Below are 15,678 nucleotides of genomic sequence, written 5' to 3'. Positions count from 1 at the left end.
CCCCCCCTCCCCCTACGCCCCTTTTTGTCCCCTCGTCGCTTCTTTAAGCTAACGGAACCCCCTTCACCCTCCTTTTCCTCCTCCCCTTCCTCTTTCCTTGCATCGCTGCAGGATATGGAGGGACAAGCCCCGTTATCTGGCACCGACGCTGCTGACTTCGGTGTCCTCGACCACCACGGGGGACGAAGACGTGCGCGACGCTGTTTCTGCACGAACACTCGAGGAAAGACCCGGCGGATACGTGTCGGGAACGTTGAATTGGATCGAATTCGCGATGGTCAGTTTTTTTCCTCTTTTCATCTTTCTTTTTTCTTTAAATACGCGTTGTTTAAGAAGCGTTGTTTGGAAAATGATGGGAGTTAAGGAGGAGAATTTTTTGCTTTCTTTTCATCGAGAAAGAAATAATAAATAAATATTATCAAATTGGATGTATCAAGAAGAATAAATATGTATATATTCGTAAGTTTGAAGTGTTGATTCTGTAAGATTAGAATAGAAAAAATATTGATCGAGTTTCTTCGTATTGTACAGTGATAGAATTCCAATAAAATTCGTTACAGGCTATTTCAAGACTACTTATCGCGATTCTTTGTTGAGAGAAAATAAGAAAGATTGTTTCGATCGTTTAAAAACTTGATTCACGGTATCATTTTTTCCATTTTCTGGTCGCACGAGTATATATCACGAGGGAAAGATAAGTTTTACGCGATTCCTTCGTAAAATCGAAGGGACATTTTCGTCGGAAGGAACGATTTCCCTTTGCAGAGAGGGTAATAACTACGTCTGTGAATTCCTCTTGTAAGGAAGACCGATATCTTATTGGATATCGATTCTACCAAATTTTATCACGCGCTTGGATTTCTAAAGAGCAGTCCTTTGCAACAAATTCCTCTCCATTCTTCTCGGAAAATTTGCCGAGGAGATTATCCATCGACGATCACGGAAAAAAAAAAATTACAAATTATTCCATTATCATTATTCTCTTTAACATTTCAAAAAAATTACCTTGGCAAGAAACAGATCGTTGTTCCCCTTTTCGTTACCCATCCTCCATCTTCTTTCTTTCGAAAGAACTATCATAAATTATCTCTCGCAACTATCCGCCTACCGGAAATACGTGGCGTTATCCATCGAAAAAAGAGAAAAAAGAAAAAGAAAAAAAGAATCTACGATGCACGGATCATGGAACGAGTGGAACAGATATCGAGTGGAACTTTATCGCCGGGTGAAGGATGGAATTCGTGGATGGGGGTGGCGGCAAAGCAAAAGGGGGATGGGAATAAAAGAATGAGGTGGAGATGGAGAGCCATGGTGGAAGGGTGTTCCCGGTATTGGGGTAGGTGTAGGTAGGTGTACTATGTCGGGGCATAATAGAATAGATAGCGGATAGGCGGGAAGCCAGGCCCGGCGGTGCTTCGGGAATACTTTACCGGGCGTATAAACGCTATTTATGGCTGCATAAAGCAGCGATAGGGGATATATAATACAGTCACACACCGACGGGGGCCCTCTCGGTGCTTCATTCTCTCCAGGTCGCGGTGTATCTACCGTGTATCTGCACAGAACGATCGACAACACGTTCCACCTTCTATCCCCGCCACTTTCCACCCCGCGCCGCCTCTACTCTGCATTGATTTGCATGAGATTTCAACCAGGGTTCCTTCTTATAAATCTACCACCATCCTACCACGCTGTTGGAGGAAAAGAAACGAATCGACTCGCTCCCTTCTCTCTTTCTATGTGTACGTATATATATATATACGTGTATCCCTTTTATCCCTTCTCTTTCGTTTCGATTCGAGTTTCCCGTTTCTTTCTTTCGCAAAACGATCCAACGATGCGTCGTTATTTCTCTTTTAACCGGCGAAAATCCGTTTCCCGAGGAGGAAAGGAAAGGACACGGAGGGCAAATCGGCCGATTTAATTTTTCGTCCCACTGAAGAAGCTTCCTGTAGCCTCGATACAGGTAGCGTGCAGCGTAGTATATCCTTCGCTGTCCCGATCTCGATCAATCGAGATGTGTTTCGCTGCTACGCGTTTTACGATCGATTTCTTTCGAGTCGATTCCGCTGCAACGCGAGTCGTTACCCTTTAACCGGCGCGAACGAGCTCGACGTGGTACGACGACAAAGGAGGGTTAACGGGATTGCAGGGAGGGAGAATTCTTCGGGAAAGCACGAGGGATTTTTATGCTCTATCTATGGGGGAAAAAAAAAAAATTTTAGAGGCCGAATGCGAGAAGAAATTTTCAGAAAGTTGTTTCTCGAGAACATTTTATCCTTCGATCGAACGAACGAGAGAATGAAAGTTAAGGAAGAAGAAATTTTTTTCCAGATGTTAAATACTTCTCAAGATTCTATTTAGACGATAATATTAAAAGAAGGAATCAATTTCCTATTTTATTTTTTAGTATTCAAATTTGCTTGCAACAATTATACGATGCAAAAAATCGATGGCGGAAAACGGATCATAATACGGGATGACGGAGACTTTCTCCGTGCAAGTGGGGTTCCGGTGGAGGAAGTTTAATTCTGACCGGGGCCAGTTCCGCGTTAACAGAGGCGGAAACGAATGAGGGAGTTTAAGTTCGGCACGCGAATGCGGCTCTCATCAATCTATCTTCCCGAGCCAGCGTCTGACAGTCGTTTCGAATGCATTTAAACTCTCTCTTTCTCTCTCTCTGCTCGAAAGCTCACCCTCCGTCTCGAGCCTATCCGCAAGAGGTCTGGCCCTCTATATAACCCTTGGAACGTTACCTCGCCTCGATCCTCCTCCTTACATGACGAAATAAACCCGAACTCGAGGAAATTACTCCGTTCTCCTCCATCCTGTATCCAGAGACAGACGGCTGCCCGGATGATTTGTCGAAAAATTTTTCTCCAGCCGGCTGTCTCCGGCTGAAATTGAGTGGGATTTATTAAGACGAAATTACGTTGATCGTGTATAGAACGGTGGGCGGGGACAGTGACTTTGAAAGAAGACGCGAGATCTTAACGAGGGTATAACTTTTTCCTGTTCTTTTTTTTTTTTGTCCGTTAATCTTCTTTGAAATGAACTACGTTCGCTACAAGGTTGCTCGATTTTGCGCAAGTGCAATGTATAATTGGATACCTTGATTAACTTCTCTTCTACTCGAACGATGGCACAATTAAAAATACTTTTCTTTTCCAGATTATATAAATATCAATGGATATAAAAATTGAATATAAAGAGAACCGATCCCTGCTTCTCCTTTAAGACATTTATTATTATTATCGTAATTTAAGATCTCCATTGTTTTCCATTATTTTATTTCTTCGACCTATCAATCCATTCGACACAATTCCACGCCCACTTCTACCCAAGCATGATCGAATAAATGGACGTAACGAGAGAGCAGGCTTGTCGATGGAAAAATTCCAAACCACACACATATACACGTATACACCCCTCCCTTCTTTCACCCCAATTCTTTCGTTTCTTCCCGCCATATTATTAATCGTTATTTCGCGCAGTGTCTCGATCACAAAGGATACATCCAATAATACACGCATATAACGAATCATCCTCTTTCCATTCCATTCCATCCCATTCAATCCACACTTGCAATCGCGTCGAGATTCGTATCGATCCGAAAATCGAGTCGGGCACAATTCGATTCGAGCAAGATTCGAAGCGTTCGCGTCGATTAAAGTCTCACCCCTAATTATTTCCGACACGGGATCATTGGTAGACGATTTCGAGCCGAAGGTTTCAAGGCGGTTTCCTCCGTTTCTCGCCTCCGCCTCGCCTCGTCTCGACTCAATACGGATTCAACGGCATTATAATACCTAATTAGCCGCTCGCGAGGCTGCGAGCATTAGTAGACGATTCAGAGACTAGTTTCTCGTCGACGACGGCAAACTTCCACTGGAAGAGCCGGGTCGTTGGCGAATTAATTATTTCGCGTCATGCCTCGTACCGCCGCGATGTTTATAGACACTTAGATGCCGTCTTAGGACCCTCCCCCAACGAACCCTCTCTCCACGTTCATGATGCGCCACTTTCAGCGCATTCCCTTCCTCTCTCGGGATCTCTCCAGCCATTTCGCGTCGCCCTCCCTCCCTCTCACTTTGTCACTCTGTTCGGTTTAATTTTATTTCGCAACGCTTACAGGCGAGTTAAACAGGCATCCGAGATTCGCCCCGATCCCTTGATGCTCGTTTTATTGAGAAATCTGCTAAGTCAATCGCGGAGAAACGGGAGAATAGTCTCCTTTCGTATTCTCCCGTGGAAGAATTTTGGAATTTTGCAATGTTGAACGATGGAAAAAGTGATTATTACGAAAAATATTCGTTTTCAAAGTAGGATTATGTGATTAGATTTCGTTTTATATGTATTCTATTTTTTGGATTTGGATTTTTCGATAGGGATGATAGATAAAGGGAAAAAAAATAGGAATTTTCGAGATATTATTCGACGTCTACTCTAGAGATTGATTAGATTCTTTTTCAAGTAGAACTTTTTTTTTTGTAATGGAACTTTTTTTGGTAGATGGAATAATTAAGAAAATTGATCGTAATGTGGATGTTTGATGTGATATTGTGGGAAAGAATTTCTGTTGCGTGTAATTGAATTTAATTACCATGAAGAATTATAGTTAAAACCAGTTCGACTCGACCGAAGAGTTCATCAATCTTGATTATGTCTTTATAATACTCGTGCTATATTTCGTAATAATAATAAAGTCCTGGGAATTGTGATGAAGATTAATCTGATATGCAACAACGTGCTTCCTGAATATTCAGCGATGAACGAGTTTGATAAATATTTGCACCCCGTTCTCTTTCCTTTTTTCTCCCCCTTTTTCTTTTTCGCATTAAATAATTATTCTGTATTTCTAAAATTTACATACGTACAATACGTGAGACTCGTTCCAAATGTGTTTCGTTATCGTTGCTTACCTGGAACAGAAAGAAATAGAAATATACTACAAATCATAAAATATCGTAAAATTATCTTCTTTTATATTACGCCAAAATTAAATTAACTAATTTCAAACAATTGATCAATTTCACATAATTTCTAACGTGTTCATAATTCATTTTTCGATCATTTCAAATTTTTCAATGATCTATACCATATATCAAAAAAATTATTTCATTTATTATTGATCAATATTCTTCTATTTCTTTTAAAATATTTTTTTCTTCCTTCGAAATACTCTGATACGAAGAATACATAGGAAAGATCGAAAAATTTATCAAAAAAAAAGGATAAATAATTGTGCTATCAAAACCACCAACGACAAAATAACAAATAACGAGAAATTCCTCTCTCTCTCTCTCTTCCTCCCCTTCGTCTCGAGAGGATATAATAAAATCGCGCACGAATCGATATCCACTCTCGCGTGATCCACAGGGTTCACCATGAGGGAATAAAACAATGGGGGGCTCCCGTAATTTCCTTTGCACAGTTTAATCGCGGTTCCGAAGCCACCGAGCTGAATCCAGCGGAAGCGAGCTCGCACTCTTAAGGACGTTTTAATCTCGGCGGCCACTTAAAAACTCGTCGCATAGATCGCGCCCCCTATCTCGACGGGTGGATCGGCGTATTCTAGGAGCGAGAATAAAACTTCTATGAAATTTAATAAGTTCCAACGGGGCCGGGTCGTAAGTTTGCGCCGCGCGACGGAAACAAGCGGAGCCGAGCTGGTTCCTCGCTAAATTTAGGGACGTCCCTTTGCATCCGTGCTCGCCCCAATTTATCTAGTTTACAGAACCTATTAAATCGGGAGCAAGATTACTTCCCCTTCTCCCGTCACCGTCCTTAGTAAACTTTTATGTCGTAAATTTTTATCCGTATAAACGATCAGTTGAGTTTTCGTTATTGATATAAACTTTTTGTTTTTGTTGAAACAAATCCGCGATTAAAAATGTTTCGATTTATTTTATCTTTCGATTTACATTTGCGAAAATTAATTATTATATTATAAATTTTATTGGGCAAGAAAGTTAAAAATAAGTTTTACTATTTAATTTATGATAATGTTATTTTATTCGTACTAATTTGTAGTTCGATTCTATGACACGGGAATGTATAATGGGATGGTATTCTTCGTTTCAATTTGTGCATTTTGAACGTTTTAGTTCGATAATTATTGCTCTTAGAATTTCATTCACGATATTAGTGCTGGAGAGGGCCGTTTATATTCAAATTATCAGGTATCAAATAGGAATTAAAAATCTGGAGATTCTTTCACTTAATTCTAGCCGAAAATTCGAGAAAAGAATATCGAGCAGGAATAAATAAGCATAAGTGTGTGGTGGACAAATTCGTGGACGAATAAAAGCATATAAAGTATTTCGCGGACGTGCTAATGGAAAAAGGTTGCGAGTATTAGGGAACTTCCATTACGTGAAGTTGGCGTTGGCACGTTTCAGTACTTTGGCGAATACCTTAGTGAAGGATGTGGCGAAGTTTAAGCACATCTGATGCAAGAAGCCCGCGAACACAGGAAGCAGTTAGCCGAGAATTAAGATAGTTGTTCGAGGACTCTTGTTTTTTAATAATAAATTTCCTTGGTACACGTCGAACTACGCCCACTCGCTCTCGAGAGTGAGATTTGTCTATCCATTATTTTTTTTATCCCTTTTTTTTCTTTCTTAAACCGTGTTTCCGTTTCACACAATGAAGAAAGAACGTTCCAGGGAATCTTCCTCCAAAGATTCTTCTCCTCCCCTTGATGATTTCGTTTGATGAATTCGTATTCGAGCGATGAATAATCGTTTGATTGAAAAAAAAAAAGAGAAATCGAAAAATTACGAATATTTCGCGAGAAGAAATTGTACGTGCCCGGTCGAATAGGCCGACTAATCCGGCGAGCGAGGGGTGAAAAGGATATTTAACGACGTCAAAAATTATATTTACCCGGAAGAGAGGAGAGCGGCGGGAGAGGAGGATGAAATTAAAATGGAATTCCAGCTTTTATGTTTACTCGTAAAACAAGAACTTTTTAAAGGTTAAGAGATTTTTCTGCGCTTGACGAGCTGAAATAACGAACTAAATGGCGCTATAGTAATTTCACGGGCGCTACTTTTTTCGGTAAACGTACCCGTTGTGCTTATTAAACGGATGGTAAAGCGAGTTATTTAATGTACATAATCCTTAAATCTTCTGTTTAGCATATTTTTTGCCGCTTCCTCGTAACAAGTATCTCATTATTCAAATATAACGATACACGCGTCCTATGTTTTGTATCTATATATATATATATACACAACAAAAAACAATCCAAAACAATCTTTCAGAAGACACAAAACTTTCTTCCTTCAAAATTTTCCAACTCGAACACATTTAACAATTACTTTCCTTTTTCTTCTTTAATTTTATATTTCACGAGTCCACGATCCTTCATAACCCCCAAAAAAATTTCTCTCACGACCAAATCGACAATCAAACTCGACAAATTTCTAAACTTGTCCATTTCCACCGATATTCCTCCTCCTCCCCCTTCTCGTCCAACACGAATAACCACGCGTAACCACGTTTAAAATTCTATTCCAATACTGGCCATCATTTTTTCCAAACGGTTGAAAATTCCAAACGTCAAACCCGTTGATCCCTTCTACTCCCTCCGATCGATTTCAATAAGGATCCGGAAGTTGCTTCTCTCTCCCCCTCCCCTCCGCAATTCGGAATCGCGTGGCAAAGTGATCGCACGATGTAAACTCGACCGCAGGGCCGGCCATCCCGCGGAAACAGAATCTAGGCCCGCGAACGCGCGTGGCCGGAATCGCGACCCGATCATCACATCCCCAAGGGGCCGCCGCCGCCGCCGCCCCGAGCTGATTTCTCCCCTTGCCTCCTTTCCCCCCCCCCCCCCCCCTCCGCAATGCGGAATCGCGTGGCAAAGTGATCGCGCGATGTAAACTCGACCGCAGGGCCGGCCATCCCGCGGAAACAGAATCTAGGCCCGCGAACGCGCGTGGCCGGAATCGCGACCCGATCATCACATCCCCAAGGGGCCGCCGCCGCCGCCGCCCCGAGCTGATTTCTCCCCTTGTCTCTTTTCCCCCCTCCCCTCCCCCCCTCCTTAATCGTTTCGACCCCCGTCGCGTACAACTCTCAACCCCACTTCAACCCCATTCCCGGGCTTTTCCATCCCCTTTTCCAAACGCCGACCTCTTTATTTCCATCGTTTCCAACGTGGCAAACGAGCGGCGAATCCTCGCTCGTTATTAATCGGCCGCCGACTATTGCCATCAACGACAGCCCCAAGACATTTGTATTCCGTGCGGAGTGGAGTAGGCGGAGGGGAATAAGCGCGGGACGAGTGGGACGAGTTTTCGATTGTTGTTGATTGGGTCGGTGTGAATATTTCGATTTGAGGGGGGAGGAAGAAAGGGCTCGATAGGGGAGAGAAGATTTTAGAATGGTTAATGATAGTTAATGGTTGTTTTCTTTTTCTCAGCTATGGGTATAATTATCCAGATAAGAATTATAATTTTTGCACTTTTTTAGGAAGTTTTATTTCATGTATTTTAACGTCAGGGAGATTAAGATCTTGGTAATTTTAACTTTTTACAAAATGCAAATGGCAAATATATCTTTGCTTTGATATCTCGTTATTGGAAAGGGAGTCTGAAATAATTCATAATAGACTCTTGAAAAGAATAGTAATTTCGATAAATATATGAAATTAATTTTTATTTTAATTATTTGTTATTTAATTATATTGATGTTATTGACAGATAAAGTAACGATTCCTTAATTATTAATCAGTCACCAATTGCTGTTTTCGACAACGATCCAAAGAGAAATTTGTATTTCGATTGGAGAATGGAACGAGAATCTAGTAGGGACGAGTCTTGATGCTAGATTAATTCGAACATTTTGACAAGTTCGGGGGAGAGGAATTTCTCGGCCAGCTTTAATATCGCCTCCTTTAATTCTTGATTGTTTGAAGGAAACACAGGCGCAGGTGCGCGGCTCGATCATTTCGGTCTCGAAGGATCCGAGGGGAATTATAATCAGAAACCGGTCGTGGCAAGAAATAAGGGATTGTCGACCTGATTTCTCGAAGTCGATATATACGTTGAATCAACGGATCAACCGTGTATACCGAAGAAAATTGATGAAGCTTTTATCGATTACACCTCGAACGGCCTCGAAATGAGGTGTCACGATTCCGAATTGTATTTTATTTGCCCTCATGATGGAGTAGCGTTTTAAACGATTTCGTTTAATTTTTTGATATCGGGCGGACGATCGAAGAATGAAATTTTGTTAATAAAATTATAAATTTATGATAATTTCATATAAATCGAAACTTGACAAAAAAAAAGTTCCAAACATGAAAATTACTGCAAAAAAAATTGTTAAACTTGAAAAATAAACATCTTTATCGAATTCTTCTCTTGGGATCTTCGCAACGTCGCTAAAAACTTGAAGAGCGATAAAAATAATAACTTTTGTACAGAGAAATGCAACTCGTCGTCGAGTTTTTCTTGCCTATTAAAGGAATTGTTTATCTTCCATCGTTGCTAGATACGTTCCAGATACAGAGCAATATGAAGAGTGGAAAATCCAATTTACCAGTTACGAATCACCAAATAATACGATTGTACAGGATCCCTGTCCAAGAAAGGGGAAGAAAAACGTTCGATTCGATGCGCGCAAATCGCATTAAATAAAGAAGCAAGAAAGGTGTAGGGGAAGGGAGCAAGAAAGGTCGTGATCGAAATTCGGTATTCGAGGCACGAATGCCGAAAATAAAGCATACGTTCTTGAAACAAGATCAAAAGGAGAGCGGTCAGAAAATTTCTAACGTGTCCAGACCATCAAATTTTCGTCTGGATATACATCGAGACACCCAAGAGGTCGTTCGTTTCTTGGCTCTGGACCAATCGTCACGTCGTGCCGTCCGAATCGCGATAAGGTTTCTGGCTATGAGGCGCGTCCCGGGGCCTTTAAACGTCCTGCGAGGTTATTCTGGACGTCACTCGTCACTTCCGGGAGACGGCGACAAACAAGGTACACCTGTCAGCAACGTAATTGCCCCTTTCTTTGCTTCTTTGTAACTCTAGGATTATATTGTGACCCCTAATGCGCTTCGCGATTTAACTGTTTAAACGAGCTAGAACACGGTATAGTATATCCCATTTAACGAGTATTTTACATTGTGCGAGGGTCTAATTAACCGTTTGCAAAGTGTACCGTGTCCGACAGTTGATGCCCTCCCTTGTATTTATGGCGGGATTAGAGGATAATTTATCGTAAATGGGGAGGGGGGGATTAAATAATAATTTGGAAAATAAAATTGAAATGTTAAATGAATTTGATGAAAAAAAAAAAAGAAAAATTTGATAGAACATTCAATTTAACGAAACTTACGTGAAAGAAGTGGTTGATCCAACGAGAGACAAAAAGTCAATGGGATTGTTTAAACTTTGCGAGGAATACGAAGATAGGATAGATGGCATAACGTCGAGAATAATTCGTTAAATCCAATAATCAAACTTAGATCAACTTTTCCTTAACGATGAATGTTGAAATCGAATCCCTCCTCCTCCCTGTCCATCGTCGATTCAATCTACGCGATGGAATCGAGAAATACGCGAAAGTTGAAGTTTTGAAAAATTCCGATGGAATTCCTTTACGTAACGTGTCAAGCCAAGAAGAACGGGGTTAACACGAAAATTTTGCAATCCTCTTTTCTTTCACGCCAACACGTTTTTGCATTCTAATAAGTGGGACGATCTAATTGCCTAGGACCCCGAGGTTGTAACGCACGAAACCCCCAACGGTTCGCTTAATATACGAATTCCAGCTTGATTTATCGATGGCCTCTGCCGTACGGGTATTCTAAGTGGCGCAGAGAGGTACTTCACTTTATTACACGACGACTGAGGAGAGAGACCGCTATTTAAGACAGTCGAATGTAAGAAGAGTTCGTAAATCTCGTTTAAATGGCCCCAACGTACAGGGAGAGAGCAGGTGAAATATTAAAAGTTGTACATTAAGTAGATTTACACGTGGCGATATTCGGCCCCTTTTCTCAATGGGATTAAATATCGAGCGAACGCGCTTTAATGCCCGCCTCTAATGAATATACCTGACCACGCGATATTTATCACGTATCTCTAGACCGGTTAATGTGGAAGCACGCCAAATTGGAAACATCTTGCGTCACTGCAATTTCGTGAACGTTCCTACGCTTTTAATTGAACCTTCACGACCGCGTTCAGAAAGTTAGAAACGCTCTATAAAACGGTTTATTATCGGTGCTATAGAGATACTTATTCGAGAATTAGAGAGACATTTAAATGGAGGATGTCCAAGTGTCTTCTATAATAACGATCAAATGATTTTTATTATATAGAAGAGGTGTTCATAGAAAATTGTTATTTTAACTTAAATATTATACTTTCTAATTTTAATTAAATTTCGCAAAAATCGTGATAATATTTTCTAAACAAAATCAGAAATCAGGGGACAAAGAAACATCTTCTCTTCTGATAAATCTTGCTTCACGATAAACTTTGAACTTTAAAGAAGAAATATCACTTTCCTCGAAGCAGCTCATAAAAAAAATTTTCCCCATAAAATGAAACGAAACAATTTGTCCCTCGCCCAAGAAGCATGCACGGAAGCCTCTCATTGACGGTTAATCTTCCATCTCTTGTCCACGCGCATCGACACGTACAACCCGTCGTATTCGTAACCGATACGTAATTTTCGTTTAACGATTGACATTAACGCGGTCGTAACCGGTCCCCCTTCCCCCCTTATCACAGGATCATTAAACAAGTATCGTGGACGATAATTCCTTCGATCCATAAGCGTTCTCCGTTCGGTCAAGCGTGGTAGTTTTACGGTCTTTTTCATAACCGTGTAGAGATCCATAAACTAGACTCAACTTTACATTTCCACACACGCGGCTAAGCATCCGTCCATTGTGCTAATGCGAACTAAATATTTCCATTACCAACGTTAATGCCTCTCTCCGCTCGGTTACACCTGTGCACGTGCCACGTCTCCGCTCTTGTCTTGAAATATTGCCCGACGGCAAGACACAATAAATTCTATTTCATTTCCGTTCGCCGCAATTTGCGCCGGAAACAGTTTAAAGCGATGGATTTCACGCGTGGGAAAGAAAAAAAAAAAAAAAAAGAAAAGGAAAGGAAAGGAAAGAAAAGAGCAATAGGAGGAGAGGACGTGGACGCACACGAAGCGCGAAGAAATGAACGCGACAACGCTTGATTTACGAGTTGCTAGATGTTGGATTTCCTTTTTTTTTTTTTCTTGTTTTTGTTTTTTGCTGAGAGGATACGAGTGATTTGCGTCGAGGAACGTTAACTTCGCGTGATAAGAAGTTTCGATTAGAGGTAAAGACGCAGGGGGAGAGGTTGATGTTTGTTTCCTTCGTGAAGGGAGAATTAAATATCGTGAGAGATTACGATATGTATATGTGATGTATTTTAGATATTTCGTTTTAACAAATAGGAAACAGGTCTTAAATTTTAGTATAGGTAATAATAATAGGAAAATGCACTAATAATTTTTAATAAATTTAACGTAAAAATAATCCTTATTGTATTTCGATTAGGGAAGTAGGGATAAGTTTCTTCCTAAATTTTGAAGAATATTGTTATGCTGATATTTTATTTTTTTTCTTTTTATATTTTCCCAAGTTTTATGAAATATAATGCCTTTCTTCTATTCAGGTACTTTTGATATCTCAACATTGGCAAATAATCAAAAGTTGCTAACTATTATCATTACAATAACAATAGCAATAATAATTATATTCCTTTTAATATATTGTTTTTAAGAAAACTGTTTAAAAAATCGCGTATTAAAATTATACAAGACTTGCAAGAGTTATAAAATTTCCAAACGAAGAGAGCCATCTTATTGGACCTCGAACGAAATTTACGAATTTCGATAACAATGGCCGATTCTTGAACGAAATTCTCGAACGTAACCGTATAGACAAGGACGGTCCTTATCGGCGCGATCCACTTCTGCCCCCGTCTTCTTAACAGGATCTTTTGCTCGGCTTCTTCTTTCGAATCGAGTCGAGAGCTCGGCCGATTAAAAGCGAGCCACGGTTTCAATTAACGAAAGACAGTGGGCCGGCGTTAATCCGGGAACAATCGGTCCTCGGGTTGGCGATTAGGTGGGTGGCGGAGATCGGCCGGCCGCGAACTTTGAATTAATTAAATTCCCGTAATTTCGTATCTGCTTTCCGCACACGTGCCCCCGAACCCGGAAGTTCGATCGTGGAAAATATCGAACCGCACCCACCAAGGTGGGAATGAAGCTATCGGGTCACGACGAGATTGAGTCACCCTTGAGGAAAGAATTCCACTTTTTCTCATCGAAGGAAAGCATTCCTTCTCGTTTCCTTCTCCTTTTTTTTTTTTTTATTTGCACGGGAAGTGGTTGTTGAGATTTCAAAAATACAACCTTTGTTTTTTCATCTAGGAGTTAAGCATCTTTTCGTAAAGTTTAAACCAGGTAATTAATATTAGAAGATTTGGGTATGTTTGATTTATTTTTAGAATACAGATTATTCTTTTATATTTAATTATGAATCGATAATAAAATAAATCGATCATTTCGAAAGAATATGGAGAATATTTATTTCCATGAAAATGGGACATCTGATATTATATTAATTATATTGAATGATGAAATGTAAATATAATCCATCTCGAAGATGAAGCGATAGAGAAAAAGAAGTGAATGAATAAATAAAGAGAAATTTTGTTTGTTTTCAAGCCGAAAATCGGGGACCAACCGATGACTCGAATAAATCGAACAATTTCGAAAAAAATTTCGAACGATCGAATCGAAATATTCCGCGACAATTAAGCGGAAATGGAGATTTGAATAATTTCACTCGATAGCTGGGATTAAAGAATGATCATCGAACTGAAGGGAGGGGGGACGAATCGCTCGTCGCCCGCGTAATATTCGATTTACGGACTGTCGATGGAAAACGTTTTTCAATGAGCGTTTTCGCGAATCCCCGCCCGTTTCCCTGACATTTGTCAACCCCTCCGTTCCTCGTTCCTCCTTGTCGTCGGACGGTTTCGAAATTGCCGCGACGAAATCGATTGCTACCGCGAGATATAATTCCGGTATCCCTGGTTGATATACTTCTGATATACTTCGATCATTTTAATCGTCAGAAGAGAGAGCAAAAAAAAAGGGGGGAGAGAACGTATTTGAAAGTTATAACTTTCTTCATTTTTTTAATATTTTCTGTTTTATTATTTAACATTGAGAATTTAAAACGGTAACAGTTGGATTCGTTTCATCCCTTAAATGTGATGTTTTAAACTATTCTTAAAGGCTTATAAATATTATCTTTTATTTTCGAATAATAATAAATGATACTTTTTTTCTAATAATGAACTATTGACATTAATAATATTAATAAATTAGCCTCTATTAAAATAAGTTTAAAGTTTTATAATTATAGATTAAAAATAAATTGCATTATAGGTAATAATCTTTTTTATTTTTTTATATCAACTTTTCAATAATATAATTTATTAGAATTCTTTGTTATTTCACAAGAAAACAACAATTCGTTAAAATTAAACTAGAGTTTACTGAAAATCGATCACAAATTAACAAGCATCCATGGCAATTTTCAAAGCATTATTTCCTCTCCCATTATATTACATGCACGTGGATGTCACATCGGAAACACGGATGGTCGCCGTGCACGTTTATACGACACGGCATGCGCAATTTATTTTTTCACGTGGCTTGACATGTGCCTCACCTCGTGTGTACGCATCCGCGTCTTAATTTACGTAAATAACGTGGCCGTGTACGCTCTTATACGCCCCCACCGAGGAGAGGATTGCGCATCGTCGCGGATAATTTAGCCCCGCGGATGTTATTCCCCCGCGAGTCTGAGTTTTATTACCTCCGCAGAAATTACACGGTTTCGCAGAACCACCCTCTTCCTTCGCCCGACAAAAATTCCACCCTTACGTGCCTTCTCCTGTCGTAATCCGTCACCATCGTTCGATGCGACGTTCCCGACTCCTTTAACACCGAGACACGTTAATATCGCGTGACAAAGCTCCATCCCTCTTCTTCAATTTTATTGATACGGCGATTTGAATTTAAGGGCGGAATAAATGGAGAATAAAATCTGGAACGATTGCCGATTCGATTTTCAACGAATAAAAATGTGAATTGTAGTTCAATACGATTTCAAAATATTTTTTCCATCTATGTACGGTTATTTATAACATTATTCGTTTCATTATTTAAATAAACGATTAAATTCATCGTATATCGATCACATTATTTCAAGTTATATTGAAATTATATCGAAAGTCACAGATTTAACTTCAGATCTTTCGTATATTTTGGAAAAAATACGAGAAGAAATAAAAAAAATTTTGTCATCAAAGATCACTCAGTGAATAGAGAAAACTGTTATATTAAAATCGCTTTTTGTTTTATCCCGATATCTCGATTGGTTGCGGAGATACAAGGATTCATCCACGACGCGTAATAAGCGCAGAAATTATGAATGGGCCCGTGACCTACACTTTTTTCCTGGAAACGCGTACTACGCTCTTCCAGGAATCGCGTCTGTCGCTTGTCTGGACTTTGAGATAGGTCAGTGAGAGAAGGCGCGAGCGAGAGGTCCGAGTAAGAGACAAGGACGGAGACAGTAAACGC

The 15,678-nt window shown here is 40.0% G+C and overlaps 1 protein-coding gene across 17 annotated transcripts in view; it reads right to left on the bottom strand.

Annotated features, from left to right (window-relative positions):
* Nucleotides 1–15,678, bottom strand: part of LOC102673156 (RNA-binding protein Musashi homolog Rbp6) — a 795,620-nt gene that overhangs the window by 497,632 nt on the left and 282,310 nt on the right. The gene's annotated exons all lie outside the window — the stretch shown is intronic.

This window comes from Apis dorsata, unplaced genomic scaffold, assembly GCF_000469605.1.
Source record: "Apis dorsata unplaced genomic scaffold, Apis dorsata 1.3 scaffold_231, whole genome shotgun sequence".
In the NCBI taxonomy this organism is placed as follows: Eukaryota; Metazoa; Arthropoda; class Insecta; order Hymenoptera; family Apidae; genus Apis; species Apis dorsata.
This window is presented reverse-complemented; position numbering and strand designations above follow the sequence as displayed.